At 49.1% G+C, this 17,143-nt stretch overlaps 1 long non-coding RNA gene across 1 annotated transcript; it reads left to right on the top strand.

Moving 5' to 3' along the window:
• The first annotated feature begins 785 nt into the window (after positions 1-785).
• Positions 786-5,286, top strand: LOC309556395. Its single transcript, XR_014225318.1, has 3 exons — positions 786-894; positions 1,530-1,623; positions 5,175-5,286. It is a non-coding gene; the product is annotated as an uncharacterized lncRNA (long non-coding RNA).
• Positions 5,287-17,143: the final 11,857 nt, after the last annotated feature.

The raw sequence follows: 17,143 nt of genomic DNA, 5'->3' as shown, positions 1-17,143 counted from the left end.
CATGTGATAGGAGTGATGATGGGGGTTATAGTTCTGGGATGATGTGATAGGAGTGATGATGGGGGTTATAGTCCTGGGATGATGTAATATAATTTACATGTGATAGGAGTGATGATGGGGGTTATAGTCCTGGGATGATATAATATAATGTACATGTGATAGGAGTGATGATGGGGGTTATAGTCCTGGGATGATGTAATATAATGTACATGTGATAGGAGTGATGATGGGGGTTATATAATGTACATGTGATAGGAGTGATGATGGGGGTTATAGTCCTGGGATGATGTAATATAATGCACATGTGATATCAGTGATGATGGGGGTTATAGTCCTGGGATGATGTAATATAATGTACATGTGATAGGAGTGATGATGGGGGTTATAGTCCTGGGATGATATAATATAATGTACATGTGATAGGAGTGATGATGGGGGTTATAGTCCTGGGATGATGTAATATAATGTGCATGTGATAAGAGTGATGATGGGGGTTATAGTCCTGGGATGATGTCATATAATGTACATGTGATAGGAGTGATGATGGGGGTTATAGTCCTGGGATGATGTAATATAATGTACATGTGATAGGAGTGATGATGGGGGTTATAGTCCTGGTATGATGTAATATAATGTACATGTGATAGGAGTGGGGTGGGCCAGCTCTGGCTCTCATGGCTCTGGCAGTCTCTGCAGTGCAGTCTGGGTGGATGCTGAGCTTGTGGTACTCAGTCTGTGATGGAGGGGGGGGGGGGAGGGTGGGAGAGGACGGGGGCTGAGAATGGGGGGCCCCTCACCACTCCGCCATCTCTTCCGGGGGCTCTGTGATTTTAGGACAAAGCATGCGCCTTTGCCTTCCTCATCAGAATAAAGAAGGAGTCAGCCTGGACGCCGGTGAGACCATCTAATATGTCTCTCCATCCATGTCTGTCTCATCTGTCTGTCTGGACTACAGCAGGGGGGTGCTATGTACTAAGATCTGGATGTCTCATCTCCTTCACATCTGTGATGATCGCACACACACGTGGCTCCTGGGTGTAGAGGAGGCATTTGATTGTCAGCTCCTTGGTCGAGCCCTGCCCATACTGGAAGAAATATATTCATATTGATGACTGTTCTTCACCCAGTCATGGGATAATTTACCTTTACAGTGACCATCACCGATGACATCCATAGGCCTCATCACCTTTACATCCATGTGATCCTATATATCCATATACATGCATATTCATATATACCTCTGCACCACCCTCCCTGGCTGTATACCCTCCCTGTCATGTTCTGTCTGTACACTGTCACATGTTATGAATGTTCCTATATATACTGTATGCATGCATGCTGTATAATGTCGCAGCAGCTGCATGCTGGGAACGGGGGAGGGGGTCCCAGATTGACTTACACACACACCACGTGTAACCTGACTCTGACAACACGCGTGTTCCTGAGTCTCCGGACTGAACCGGTGGGAAATATTTGGGGGAAGGGGGGGATGCTTGTGACTGACCCCCACTCTCTCTCTTATTTTGCAGATATCAGGTTGTACCGTTTCATAATCTCCGCCGGCGTTGGGACATAAAGCTCGGACCCCATAGAGAGAGAAGACGACGGAGCAGAGGCACAGAGGTGGGCAGCTGGTCAATAGAGGCGGTAGGGACCTGGTCATGTAGGGGGTCCCGGGTTCTGTATAGGGGCCAACATGTCAATCCAGTACACCCAAATTTTTTTTTCACCATTCGGCCCATTTCAGACTTGTACAACCTAAAAGTCACGCGACTTTGATGCGACTTTGCCATGTGACTTGAAGCAATACCACTGTGATCTTGAGTTTTATGGACCTCAAGTCGCATCAAAGTTGGACCAATGAAGTGCAGGGACTACTTTGAAGTCGCTGCGACTTGAAGTCGCACAGATATGAACGGTACACATTGGAAATCATGGGGTACGACGTGTCATGCAACTTTGCAGTCCCAAGTCGCAGGACAAGTCGCACAAGTCTGAAAGGGGCCTTAATGGGGCCTCAATTTGCAACTTTACAAATTTCTCCAGGGTCATCTGTACTGGGGCTTTAAGCTATTAACCTTTTAAGGACCCAGGCATTTTTCTGACATTTTTTTGCGAGAAAATTACTTAGAACCCCCAAACATTTCATACACTGCTCACAGAAATGACAGAAACACTTTGAAAACACATCAGATCTGAATGGGGAAAATCTCAGGCTGGATATCTATACTGGTATGGACTGGGTAATGTGTTAGGATCTACACTGGTATGGACTGGGTAATGTGTTAGGATCTATACTGGTATGGACTGGGTAATGTGTTAGGATCTATGCTGGTATGGACTGGCTAATGTGTTAGGATCTATACTGGTATGGACTGGGTAATGTGTTAGGATCTATACTGGTATGGACTGGGTAATGTGTTAGAATATATACTGGTCTGGACTGGGTAATGTGTTAGGATCTATACTGGTATGGACTGGGTAATGTGTTAGTATCTATACTGGTATGGACTGGGTAATGTGTTAAAATATATACTGGTATGGACTGGGTAATGTGTTAGGATCTATACTGGTATGGACTGGGTAATGTGTTAGGCTCTATACTGGTATGGACTGGGTATTGTGTTAGGATCTATACTGGTGTGGACTGGATAATGTGTTAGGATCTATACTGGTACGGACTGAGTAATGTGTTAGGCTCTTTACTGGTATGGACTGGGTAATGTGTTAGGCTCTATACTGGTATGGACTGACTGGTATGGACTGGGTAATGTGTTAGAATCTACACTGGTATAGACTGGATAATGTGTTAGGATCTATACTGGTATGGACTGGGTAATGTGTTAGGATCTATGCTGGTATGGACAGGGTATTGTGCTAGGATCTATACTGGTGTGGACTGGATAATGTGTTAGGATCTATACTGGTACGGACTGGGTAATGTGTTAGGCTCTTTACTGGTATGGACTGGGTAATGTGTTAGGATCTATACTGATATGGACTGGGTAATGTGTTAGAATCTACACTGGTATAGACTGGATAATGTGTTAGGATCTATACTGGTATGGACTGGGTAATGTGTTAGAATATATACTGGTCTGGACTGGGTAATGTGTTAGTATCTATACTGGTATGGAGTGGGTAATGTGTTAGGATCTATACTGGTATGGACTGGGTAATGTGTTAGGATCTATACTGGTATGGACTGGGTGATGTGTTAGGATCTACACTGGTATGGGCTAGGTAATGTGTTAGTATCTATACTGGTATGGACTGGGTAATGTGTTAGGATCTATACTGGTATGGACTGGGTAATGTGTTAGGATCTATACTAGTATGGACTGGGGTAATGTGTTAGGATCTATACTGGTATGGACTGGGTAATGTCTTAGGATCTATATTGGTATGGGGTGGGTAATGTGTTAGGCTCTATACTGATATGGACTGGGTAATGTGTTAGGATCTATACTGGTATGGACTGGGTAATGTGTTAGGAAGGAAAGGATGCCACATCGTTTGATGGAAATTCAAATGATCACCTTACAGAAGGCTGAATTTAAAGACACCCCGAAAATCAAAGTGAAAAAATGATGCAGCAGGCTCGTCCGTTTTGCTGAAATTTCATTGCAGCAACTCAGAATGGTCCTTAGTAGTTTGTATAGCCACCACGTGCTTGTATGCATGCCTGACAATGTCGGGACATGCTCATAATGAAAGGACAGATGGTGCCTGGGGTATTTCCTCCCAGATCTGGACCAGGACATCACTGAGCTCCTGAACAGACTGAGGTGCAACCTGGCAGCGTCAGATGGACGGAAACATAATGTCCCAGAGGTGTTCTATTGGATTTAGGTCAGGCGAGCGTGGGGGCCATTCAATGGTATAAATTCCTTCATCCTTCAGGAACTGGCTGCATACTTTCACCACATGAGGCCGGCCATTGCCGTGCACCAGGAGGAACCCAGGACCCACTGCACCAGTGTAGGGTCTGACAATGGGTGCAAGGATTTCATCCTGATACCTAATGGCAGTTAGGGTGCCATTGTCTATCCTATAGAGGTCTGTGCGTCTCTCCATAGAAATGCCTCTCCATCTACCATCACTGACCACCACCAAACCGGTCATGTTGAACGATGTTACAGGCAGCATAACGTTCTCCACGTCTTCTCCAGACCCTTTCACGTCTGTCACATGTGCTCAGGGTGAACCTCCTCTCATCTGTGAAAAGCACAGGGTGCCAGTGGTGGACCTTCCAATTCTGGTGTTCAGTGGCAAATGCCAATCCAGCTCCACGGTGTCGGGTCAGAGACATTCACACCAGTGGGCTGCTGGAGGTCATTTTGTAGGGCTCTGGCAGCGCTCATCCTGTTCCTCCTTGCACAAAGGAGCAGATACCGGTCCTGCTGATGGGTTAAGGACCTTCTACGGCCCTGTCCAGCTCTCCTAGAGTAACTGCCTGTCTCCTGGAATCTCCTCCATGTTCTTGAGACTGTGCTGGGAGACACAGCAAACCTTCTGGCAATGGCACGTATTGATGTGCCATCCTGGAGGAGATGGACTGCCTGTGCAACCTCTATAGGGTCCAGGTATTGCCTCATGCTACCAGTAGTGGCACTGACCCCAGCCAAATGCCAAACTAGTGACAAACAGTCCAGCCAGCGCTCTAAGCCATTGGCTGGTTGGCAGACCTTTTCCCATCATGACCCTTCGGGTGGCTGGCTTCTGTCGGACAGGCTGCTGTACACACAGGCTGAATGTCGGCCGGCTTCTATTGAGTCGGCCGATGCTGCCCGACATTCGGCCTGTATGTACTGGGCTTTACAGATACAACCGACCCTTTAATGGCAGCCATAATGCCGATGTGAACCTCGATGAAATTGAGTTTGCCACCCCTGCTCTAATGAATAATTGTCATCTGCTTTGTACAGGGTTGACATTGGCCCGGGGTGGAATTGCCCCAGTCTCTGCTGGCAGGGAATCAGTCACAGAGCGGGGCATTCCATCCTAGAGGTAATGATTGCTCCACTCTCGGAGGTATTTCATGCCTTTCCTGGAGAGGACATTATGGAAGATGACGAGGCTCATGTGATTATTTGTTCCATCAGGAAAGGTCATCTCTGCTCCTTGTGTCACTCTTCAGACGCTCATACACTGACGCTGTGTCTTCCTTACAGGATATTAATACTCCAGAGGACATAAGGAGCGGTGTGTGGACAACAGAGGAGCCGAGACCCTCCGTACAGACAGAGAGAAGAAGGAGAAGAGGACAGACTGACAAGTGCATGAAGAGGTGAGTGACCACCAAATGGCACCTTCCCACACTGCGCAATCACTGAGCAAGCTGCAGCGTCACCTCCAAAAGCAAGCTGACCTGTCAGTTAACACTCTTCACTTTAGAATGGTTGTAAACCTTGGACATGAAATCTGAACAAGGTATATCCCTCTATAGCACAGGTGTCAAACACAAGGCCCGCTGGCCAAATGCGGCCCCCAGGCCATTTCATGTGGCCCTCGCACCTCTCCTGCAGCTGCTGCACCCCCCTTGTCTCTGTAGTCGACAGCAGAGAGGACAGAACTCGTTTGCCAGATCCTGCACTCCTCTGTGCAGCAGCAGAAAGGCTCGTCTTTGCCCAACCCACCCCATTCTCAGCAGTCCGCAGCAGAGAGGAGGGCAGAACTCCTCCTACAGATCCTGCACCTCTCTTGCCTTTGCCTCCTGTGGTATCAGCATTCAGCAGACTCTGGAAGCTGACTCCAGCCCTCCTCTGGTTCTCCTCCAGACCCTGCACTTCTTCCCAGATCCACCCACATCTTCTTCCTGGCAGCAGCACAAGGTAAGGGGGGTGCATTGTGATGTAAGGAAGGGTGGGTGACTCTTGACTTCTCATGGTGGGGGGGCTCTTGACATCTCATGTAAGGGGGCGTGGGGTGCCCTGGACAACTAATCTTACAGATATAACCGGCCCTTTGAGGGCAACCATAATGCTGATGCGGCCCCGCGATGAAATTGAGTTTGACACCCCTGCTCTATAGTGTGTACTTGTCTCAATCCAGAGCTTTAAGTATCATTTCTGTCTTCTGCCTCCTTCCTCTGCAATCTGCATGAGTCACATCTGACCAGTGGCGGACCGTCCATTGGGGGGCGCCCCCCCATCCATGCATCTGGCCCCCCTAATCTACATGCAGGGCATCGGATGTATGGATTACAATAGGGTTTTTTTTTTTTAGCACCCGATTAGCCACTTTACGACCGCCCGCCGCAGGCAGCTGCTCCTGGGCGAACCGACGTAGCTCTACGTCGGTCGTGCTCAGGCAGCTAGGGGGCGAAGGCGCGCGCGCCCTCCCGCCCCCGCTCGTCAGCGGGGAAGCTGGCTCTGATTGCCGCCTGACACCCGCAATCGCTCCCCGCTGAGAGAGGACGGTCAGCTGTTGTAAACACAGCCGTCCGTCCTTCTCCCTGCAATGATCACAGAGACCATGTGATCCTTCTATATAGGATCACAGGTCTCTATGGTCATTTCACAAGCCCCCCCCCCCCCCACAGTTAGAATCACTCCCCTAGGCTTACATTTAACCCCTTGAGCACCAACAGGGTTAACCCCTTCCCTGCCAATGGCATTATTACAGTAACAGTGCATATTTTTAGCACTGATTACTGTAGTAATGTCACTGGTACCCCCAAAAGTGTCAAAAATGTCAGTTAGGGGTCCGATCTGTCCGCCGCAATGTCGCACAAAAAATCGCGGATCACGGCCATTACTAGTAAAAAAAAAAAAAAACAATAAAAATGACATAAATAAAAAAAAAAATAAAAAAAATTACATAAATCTTTCCCAGAGTTTTTAGACGCAATAACTTTTGTACAAACCAAGCAAAATACGCTTATTGAGATTGTTTTTTTTACCAAAAATATGTAGCAGAATACAAATTGGCCTAATATGTTAAAAAATTTAGATTTTTTAATTTTCTTTTTTGGGGAATGTTATATAGCAGAATGTGAAAAATATTGGTTTTTTTTTCAAAATTGTCGCTCTTTTTTTGTTTATAGCGCAAAAAATAAAAATCGCACAGGTGATCAAATACCACCAAAAGAAAGCTCTGTTTGTGGGAAAAAAAGGACGTCAATTTCGTTTGTGTACAGCGTCGCACGACCGCGCAATTGTCCATTAAATTAACGCAGTGCCGAATCGCAAAAAACTGGCCTGGTCATTAAGGGGGAAAATCTTCCAGTCTTAAAGTGATTAGAGCCAGAGGCTCTAATAGGCTTAAAAAAAAAGGGCGGCCTCGGAAACGTTTTTTTTAGATAAAAATACTCCCAGGACAGTCAGGCCTAGTGCATTTCATAATGGATAGCCTCAGAACTGTCCCAGATTGCACTTACCTTTTAGAAGAAATACTTACCTTGAAAATTTCTTGTCCAGCGCTGCCATCTCAGGTGTGGGGAGCTGAAGCCGCAGCGTCCTCTTCGGTGTCCTCTTCGGTTCCAGAATGCCCTGCACCGGCCCCGCTCGTCAGTTCCGGTGCACACACGTCATCCCTGCACAGCTTCTGGGCATGCCCAGAAGCTGTTTAGCAGGGAATGATGCCCCGGAAGTGACGAGCGGGGCCGGTGCAGGCGCATTGACTCCTGGGAGCGATGACGTTCAGCTCCCAGGAGTCAACGCAAGCAGGAAGTGACGGCGCGGGCCGCCGCCGCAGAGGGAGGAAGTAGAAGAAAGGGGAGTTTCCTGTCTTCAATAACAAATTAAGTAAAGAAAAAAAAAAATCGGGAGCATCCATTTCTTTTTCAGGTTATTGTCAGCAAGCAGATGGCCCAAAGTGTTTTTTGAGGCCGGAACTCCGCTTTAGGCTACGTTCACATGTGGGCGTAGCGGATCACGGGCAGAATCACCGCAAATTCTGCCCGCAATCCGCGATTTGCAATGATTCCGGGACGCCTGTGCGATGCCCGTGATTTGCAATGGCACCCCAAGCGCTGTGCGATGTTACCGCGATTTCCACCTGCCGAATCGCAGTAACATCATGCAAACAGAATCGTGGTGATTCTGCCCTTGATCCGCTACGCCCACATGTGAACGTAGCCTCAATGTATTTTATGCATGTTATTTACAGTATCTCACAAAAGTGAACCCCCCTTCACATGTTTGTAAATACAGATCCCCCTGTGTTTAGGCGATTGCTGCCGGCCTCCCGCAATCGTCAGAGAAAGTGACAGAAGACCCGCCTGCTTATGTAAACAAAGCAGAACCCCCCCCCCACACTGAACAAGCATACTTAGGCATACATTAACCCCTTTGATCACCCCCAGTGTTAACCTCTTCCCTGCCAGTGTCATTTATACAGTAACAGTGCATAATATTTAGCACTGATTACTGTAGTAATGTCACTGGTCCCCAAAAAGTGTAAAAAATGTCAGTTAGGGGTCCGATCTGTCCGCCGCAATGTCGCAATCCCGCTAAAAAAGGCTGATTGCCGCCATTACTAATAAAAACCAAAAAATAAATAAAAAGTCCATAAATCTATCCCGTAGTTTGTAAACGCTATAACTTTTGCCCAAACCAATTAAAATACGCTTTTTGGGATTTTTTTTTTTTACCAAAAATATGTAGCAGAATACAAATTAGCCTAAACTGATAAAAAAATTAGATTTTTAAAATGTTTTTATTGGGAATGTTTTATAGCAGAAAATAAAAACAAATATGGCGTTTTTTTTCAAAATTGTCGCTCTTTTTTTGTTTATAGCGCAAAATCTAAAAACCGCAGTGATCAAATACCACCAAAAGAAAGCTCTGTTTGTGGGGAAAAAAGGACATCAATTGTATTTGGGTACAGAGTTGCAAAACCACGCAATTTTTCGTTAAAGTAACGCAGTGCTAAATCCCAAAAAATGGCCTGGTCATTTAGAGGGGTAAAACCTTCCAGAGCTGAAGTGGTTAAAAGCGCATTGCAATCATTGATTTTTCTGTGCGTTCATCTGAAATTTTCTAGGTTGTAGACAGGGACTCTTTAAAGAGCCTACAGTGCCACCTTCTGGCTGGAAATGGAAAATGTTGAATATAAATTTCATATACAGAATTCCACGTTTGCGTTTGATTAAAAGTAACAAAATGACAGAAAATTGTATTTTTAGCCCTCAGTATAAATAGGATATGAATGTATACATTGTATAAAATATAAGATGACGTCTGAAGGAAGAGATGTCTCTATCTAGAGCAGGGGTGTCAAACTCAAGTTCATCGCGGGCAACATCAGTTTTATGGTTGCCCTCAAACAGCCGGCTGTGTCTGTAAGACTACTGTAGATGACCAGAGCAAGCCCCCCCCCCCCCCCACCATCAGAAGTCAAGGGCCCCCTACCCTCCCTTGCATCACAGTGCACCCCCCTTACCTTGTGCTGCTGCCAGGAAGAAGCTGGGGTGGAACTGGGAAGCAGAAAGTGCAGGGTCTGGAGGAGGACCCAAGGAGGGATGGAGTCAGCTGAATGCTGGAGGTGGAGACCAGGGGGCTGCATCTGCAGGAGGAGTTCCTGTCCTCCTCTCTGCTGCTAACTGCTGCAATGGGGGTTGTGGGCACAGATGAGCCTCTCTGCGGCTGCACAGAGAAGCCCAGGATCTGGTGGAGGAGTTCTATCCTTCTCTCTGCTGCCAACTGCTGAGACAAGGTAGGAGCAGAGATGAGGGGGAGCCGCAGGTGCAGGAGAGGTGCAAGAGCCACATAAAATGGCCTGGAGGGCAGACCTAGGGTGGGATCTAGGGTGTTACTTTGTTGTAGGACATGCAGATTGGCACCATGGAGTCTGAGAACATATACTCCGGGACTCTTCTCCATCATCACTCATTTGTGTCAATGTAGAGAATTTAGAACATTGAGCCATGTATAATAATAAGGCTGCCCACCCCCCCCCCCCCAACTTGTATTTTTCTTTGAGCACACAGCTTTATGGAGCTCCATGCTGCCCTTTTCCCCTGAGAATGGCTGCTGGTCTCACTGTGGTCTTTGTCCTTCAAAAAACATTTTACAGGCCATACCGTCCCTTTAAATACACCTTAGTAGTAGATGCAGCAACGATAACTGTCATTATAACTTCTCATGGTTCATAACTGTTAAAGCTGTCAAGACGTTAGAAATATTGTTACCTAGGTAGTGTGTTAGTCCAGGAAGGGTGCAGGGCAGGCTGTTAGTCTAATAGGGGTGCAGGGAAGGTTGTTAGTCCAGGAGGGGTTCAGGGCAGGCTGGTAGTCTAACAGGGGTGCAGGGCAGGCTGGTAGTCTAACAGGGGTGCAGGGCAGGCTGGTAGTCCAGGAGGGGTTTAGGGCAGGCTGTTAGCCCACAAGTGGTGCAGGGCTGGCCGTTAGTCCAGAATGGTGCAGGGCAGGCTATTAGTCTAAGAGGGGTGCATGGTAGGCTGTTAGCCCAGAAGCAGTGCAATGCTGGTTGTTAGTTGAGGGGAGGGAGTTGGGTCAGGGTGCAAGGTAGAAGGTAGACTTGTAGCCCAAGAGGGGGGCAAGACAGGCTGTTAGTCCAGCAGGTGTGCAGTGCAGGTTGTTAGTCAGGAAGGGGGGTGTATTTGGGGGTAGGTGCAAGGTAGAATGTTAGTCCAGGAGGGGTATAGGGGCAGGCTGTTAGCCCAGAATGGGTGCAGGGCAGGTTGTTACCTCAGAAGGGGTGCGGAGCAGGCTGTTAGCCCAGGAGGGGTGCAGGGCAGGCTGCTAGCCCAAGAGGGGGGAAGGGCATGCTTTAAGTCCAGGAGGGGTGCAGAGCAGGTTGTTCGTTTGTTGAGAGTTTCAAGGTAGACTGTTAGCCCAGAAGGGGTGCAGGGCAGGCTGTTAGCCCAGGAGGGGTGCAGGGCAGTCTGTTAGCCCAGGAGGAGTGCAGGGCATGCTTTTAGTCCAGGAGGGGTGCAGTGCAGGTTGTTTGTTTGTTCGGAGTTGCGAGGTAGACTGTTAGCCTAGAAGGGGTGCAGGGCAGACTTTTAGCCCAGGAGGGAGGCAGGGAGGCTATTAGCCCAGAAGGGGTGCAGGGCAGACATGTAGACCAGAAGGGGTGCAGGGGAGGCTGTTAGCCCAGGAGGGGTGCAGGGCAGGCTGTTAGCCCAGGAGGGGTGCAGGGCAGGCTGTTAGCCCAGGAGGGGTGCAGGGCAGGCTGTTAGCCCAGGAGGGGTGCAGGGCAGACTGATAGCCAAGGAGGGGTGCAGGGCAGACTGATAGCCAAGGAGGGGTGCAGGGCAGACTGATAGCCAAGGAGGGGTGCAGGGCAGGCTGATAGCCAAGGAGGGACGTAGGGCAGGCTGATAGCCCAAGAGGAGTGAAGGGCATGCTTTTAGTCCAGGAGGGGTGCTATGCAGGTTGTTGGTTTGTTGGGAATTGTAAGGTAGACTGTTAGCCTAGAAGGGGTGCAGGGCAGACTTTTAGCCCAGGAGGGATGCAGGGCAGACATGTAGCCCAGGAGGGGTGCAGGGCAGGCTGTTAGCCCAGGAGGGGTGCAGGGCAGGCTGTTAGCCCAGGAGGGGTGCAGGGCAGACTGATAGCCAAGGAGGGGTGCAGGGCAGACTGATAGCCAAGGAGGGGTGCAGGGCAGACTGATAGCCAAGGAGGGGTGCAGGGCAGACTGATAGCCAAGGAGGGGTGCAGGGCAGACTGATAGCCAAGGAGGGGTGCAGGGCAGGCTGATAGCCAAGGAGGGACGTAGGGCAGTGTCAGGTACCTGGTAGGTAGAGCCTGAATGTGCGGAGGAAGGCCTCTCTTACACCTCTGACTCAGAGCCCCTGAGAGAGTAAACAGGAAGCGCAGAGTGCAGAGTCGCACGAGTGCCGGTGGATGTGCAGGCTGCAGGACTGCTGGTAGCGTAGAGTTCCAGACGGAGGCAGGTGTCCTGGGAGTAGTTGGATCAATGCAGCAGCTAGGGAGCCTCGAGGTATACTGGAAGGTAAGCAGAGTCAGACAAGCCGGGTCATACACAGAGAGATCAGATCAGGTACAAGTGGACAGACTGGAGAATGGTCAAAGGACAAGCCGGGATCGGTGCAGGCAGAGAACTGGAGTAGTCAAAGGCAAGCCGGGTCAAGATCTCAGGAACAACACAGGTAACAGGAAGCAGGACTGGCACGGAACGCTGTAGACGAGACAGCACTGATCCTGGGAGCAGATCTAGCTTAAATAGGCCTCTTGATGCTTAACTGTCATCAGGTGCGCAGCACACTCAATTCACATGCTGGGGCTTTCACATTTGGCAATTAGCCAATTAGCTTTGGGAAATTCAAGGGGCAGGGCCTTGCCTGCGATTGCCAACTTGTCTCCTGGCAGGACCTTCCTGACATGGCCCCCTCCCAATGGGCAGCCTCCGGATGCCCAACTGGGCCATCTTTTCCGGATGGGACCGTTTAAACGTCTGAAGGAGTCTTCTGGCGTGGATGTTATTTTCGGGTTCCCAAGAATTGTCCTCAGGGCCATATCCCTTCCATTTTATCAGGAACTGGATTTGGTTACCTCTTTTCCTGCAGTCCATAATTGCCTCAATTTCATATTCCTCTTCTCCCCCTACTATTGTTGGCTCGGGTGGGCCAGAGTTTCGTTCCGGGAAGGGGTTGGGAGAGGCAGGTTTCAGAAGTGTCACATGAAAGACCGGGTGGATCCTAAAGGAGGCTGGTAATTCCAATTCGTAAGCCACATTATTGATCCTTCTCTTTACAGGGAATGGCCCCACAAACTTAGGTCCCAGTTTCCTTGATGGACATGCTAATTTTAAGTTGGTGGTGGATAACCACACTTGATCGCCAGGTTCCAGAATTAATTCGCCACGCTTTTTCCTATCAAACATTCTTTTGTTGTACTCCTGTGCCTTGGCTATTGTTTCCTGTAGTAGCTTGTTGTTGGTTTCCAGGAAGGTTACGGTTTCTAGCACAGCTGGCACAGAGCTTTCCGGGATAGTGCTGGGTAGGAAGGATGGGTGGAAGCCATAGTTGGCAAAGAATGGGGATTGTTTGGTAGCAGAGTGGTTGGAATTATTGTAGGCAAATTCAGCTAGAGGAAGTAATGATATCCAGTCATCTTGGGAAAAGGAAGAAAAGCAGCGCAGGTATTGCTCCAGGGTTTGGTTGGTCCTTTCCGTCTGGCCATTAGTTTGGGGGTGATAGGCCGAAGAGAAGGATAGGTCAATTTCCAGGGTTCTTGAGAGGGCTTTCCAAAACCTTGAGGTGAATTGAACCCCTCGATCAGATACAATGTTAGCTGGGATTCCATGGAGCCTCACTATCTCCTTGATAAAAATCCGTGCTGTCTCTAGAGCAGATGGTGTGCCTTTCATAGGAAGAAAATGTGCCATTTTGGACAGCCGATCAACGACTACATAAATGGTTGTGTACCCTTCTGAAGGAGGGAGTTCCACGATGAAATCCATTGAGATCATTCTCCATGGTCTGTCCGGGATTGGCAGTGGTTGAAGCAGACCCCATGCTTTGGTCCTGTTACCCTTGTTTCGGGCACAAGTGTTGCATGTCTCCACATACTTTCTGCAGTCCTTATCCAGATGAGGCCACCAGAAGGTACGCTGGACCAGCTCAATTGTCTTACTAGCTCCAAAGTGACCTGCTAATGCGTGGTCGTGGCATAAGCTTAAGACAGGGACACGTACTTCTTCTGGGACAAAGATTTTGTCTTGATGCCATAAAAGTCCATTCCTTACTTGCAAGGGTGTTTCGGAAGAAGCGGAGACTCCTACCGAAGCTTGCCTGATTTGGGAGAAGATGTCCTCTTGCAATAAGAGAAAGTTTCCAGAGGAAAGAATGGTGTCAGGAAGCTCTATTTCCTCAGGTTCACCAAACATGCGGGAAAGAGCGTCGGGTTTAGTATTCTTCGACCCAGGCCTGAAGGTTATGTGGAAGGAAAATCTTGAAAAGAACAATGCCCACCGGGCTTGACGTGGTCTCAGACGTTTTGCTGTCCTCAAGTATTCAAGATTTTTATGGTCTGTAAAAATTAGTATGGGGTGAGCTGCCCCTTCCAAGAGATATCTCCATTCCTCTAGTGCAGCCTTTATTGCAAGAAGTTCACGGTCCCCTACGTCATAATTCTTTTCTGCCGATGACAGTTTACGAGAAAAGAATGCAACTGGGTGCAGAAGGGCTTTGGCTCCCCGGCGTTGAGAGAGTACTGCTCCTACTGCCGTTTCTGATGCGTCAACCTCCAACACGTATGGTAAGGTTGGATCGGGATGTTTAAGAATAGGTGCAGATGTGAACAGTTGCTTAAGAGTCTCAAAAGCGGATTGGGCTTCGGGAGTCCAGGAAAACCGATTGCTATGCTTGGTCAACTGTGTGATGGGAGAAATGATGGCCGAGAACCCCTTTATGAATTTTCTGTAGAAGTTTGCGAATCCTACAAAGCGTTGTACTCCCTTCTTATCTGTGGGAGCTGGCCAATCCAGAATGGCTGTGACCTTTTGAGGATCCATCTTTATACCCTCTGTGGAGATTATTAGTCCCAGGAACTGGATGCTTTGGCGCTCGAACTCACATTTCTCTGGTTTGGCGTACAGGCCATGTTGTCGAAGGCGGGTCAGCACCTTTCTTACGTGTCCTTGGTGAATTTCTAAAGAAGGGGAAAAGATCAAAATATCGTCCAAGTAGACGATGACAAAGAGATCCAGAAAGTCCCTAAAAATGTCATTGACAAAATGCTGGAATGTGGCAGGGGCATTACATAGGCCAAAAGGCATCACCAGGTACTCAAAATGTCCGAATCGGGTACGAAATGCCGTCTTCCACTCATCCCCAGCTCGTATGCGGACCAGATTGTATGCCCCTCGGAGATCCAGCTTTGTAAAGATTGTGGCTGACCTGAGTCTTTGAAAAAGTTCGGGTACCAAAGGTAGGGGGTACCTGTTCTTGACCGTGACTTTGTTAAGTTCACGATAGTCGACACAAGGTCGGAGAGAATGATCCTTTTTTTCCACAAAAAAGATGCCTGCTCCAGCTGGAGAGGTTGATGGGCGAATGAACCCTTTCTTTAGGCTCTCATCAATGTAGTCCTTGAGAGCTACGAGTTCCAGTTCAGATAAGGGGAAGATTCGTCCAAAAGGCACCTCGGCCCCTGGGAGTAGCTCAATGGGGCAATCATAGGATCTATGAGGGGGGAGAGTTTCTGCTCCTTTTTTACTGAAAACGTCTGAAAAGTCCAGGTACGTGGTAGGGACTGATTTGCAAACCTCAGGATCTGTATCCATATATAACAAGGCTGATGGGGAACATGGTGGTCCTGGCATGCAATGTTGTTTGCAGTAGGGTGATTTGAACTGGATCTCCTGTGTAACCCAATCAATGTGAGGGTTGTGTGCCTGCAGCCAAGGCATGCCAAGGATAATTGGGAACAAAGGTGAGGCTATGACATCCAAACGTAAGAGTTCCTGGTGGTTGTAAGTGGTGGTGACAGGTAAAGGGCTGGTCTCTTGAGAAACAAGTCCAGATTTGATGGTGGACCCATCTGCCAGATGAACAGAAAGCTTCCGGGCCTTGGACTGTAAGGGTATCCGGTGTACAGCGGCAAAGGATAAGTCTATGAAGCAGCTGCAGGCCCCGGAATCAATTATAGCCGGTACTTGAATAGTTCCTCCTGGAAGCTGTAACAGAAGAGAGAGAACCAGATGAGAAGAACCGTTTGGCAGGGCTGGGGACTTGGGAGAAGAGATAGACAACCACTTACGGAGTTTGGCTGGGCAATTTCTCACATAGTGGCCTGGTTCGCCGCAGTAAAGGCACAGATTGTTCTGTCGCCTGCGTTGTCGTTCCTCGTTGGTAAGCGAAGGACGGAGTAGGCCAAGCTGCATGGGTTCAGGCACATCCTGAGCAAGTGCTGAGGGTTCAAAAGAAGCTGGGCCTGGTGAGTTAGCTACACGAGGCAACATCCACACAGGACGATATGGTCCGGCAGATCTCTCCGCCCTGCGTTCTCTCAATCTCCGATCAATCTGGATGGATAACTTTATGAGATCGTCCAGCGAGTGTGGGACCCCAACTCTGGCTAGCTCATCCTTTAGGGCTTCTGAAAGGCCCATGCGGAACTGGTAGCGGAGTGCCGCATCATTCCAATTTGTGTCTGTACTCCAACGCCTGAAATCGGAAACATAGTCCTCGACCGCTCTGTGGCCTTGCTGGAGGGAATGGAGTGCGGCTTCTGCAGTGGTATTTCGCTGAGGGTCTTCATAGATCTGGGCCATGTCGCTGAAGAAAGAGGACAGGGTGTCCAGTGAAGAGGCTTTCTGCTCTAGGAGACGATGAGCCCATGCTTGGGGTTCCCCCTGCAGCAGGGAGATGACAAACCCAACTTTCGTGGTCTCCAAAGAGAAGATGCGGGGCTGTAAGGCAAAATAAAGTTCGCAAGCGGTGCAGAAAGCCCTGAACTTGCTGCGATCACCCGAGAATCTTTCGGGGGTAGGTACTCTGGGCTCCGGGGGGAGCATCACAACTGTGGATGGTGCAGGGTTCCCAGCAGAAGGTGAGGACGCAGCATTAGAAGCTGTGGATGGTGTTGACAGCGTCTGAACACGTTCCTCCAACCGTGTATAACCTTCCTGCAGGCTCTTGACGGCCTGTGTGAGGCCGGCCAGGTGTAGGCATAATTCATCCAGGGGAGAGGTTCCTCGCTCAGGCTCAGACATGGCTGTCTCGTACTGTCACGTACCTGGTAGGTAGAGCCTGAATGTGCGGAGGAAGGCCTCTCTTACACCTCTGACTCAGAGCCCCTGAGAGAGTAAACAGGAAGCGCAGAGTGCAGAGTCGCACGAGTGCCGGTGGATGTGCAGGCTGCAGGACTGCTGGTAGCGTAGAGTTCCAGACGGAGGCAGGTGTCCTGGGAGTAGTTGGATCAATGCAGCAGCTAGGGAGCCTCGAGGTATACTGGAAGGTAAGCAGAGTCAGACAAGCCGGGTCATACACAGAGAGATCAGATCAGGTACAAGTGGACAGACTGGAGAATGGTCAAAGGACAAGCCGGGATCGGTGCAGGCAGAGAACTGGAGTAGTCAAAGGCAAGCCGGGTCAAGATCTCAGGAACAACACAGGTAACAGGAAGCAGGACTGGCACGGAACGCTGTAGACGAGACAGCACTGATCCTGGGAGCAGATCTAGCTTAAATAGGCCTCTTGATGCTTA

Source organism: Pelophylax lessonae (assembly GCF_965119305.1).
Source record: "Pelophylax lessonae genome assembly, chromosome: 5".
In the NCBI taxonomy this organism is placed as follows: domain Eukaryota; kingdom Metazoa; phylum Chordata; class Amphibia; order Anura; family Ranidae; genus Pelophylax; species Pelophylax lessonae.
Note: the sequence above shows the minus strand (reverse complement) of the source record. Positions and strands in the feature narration are given on the sequence as shown.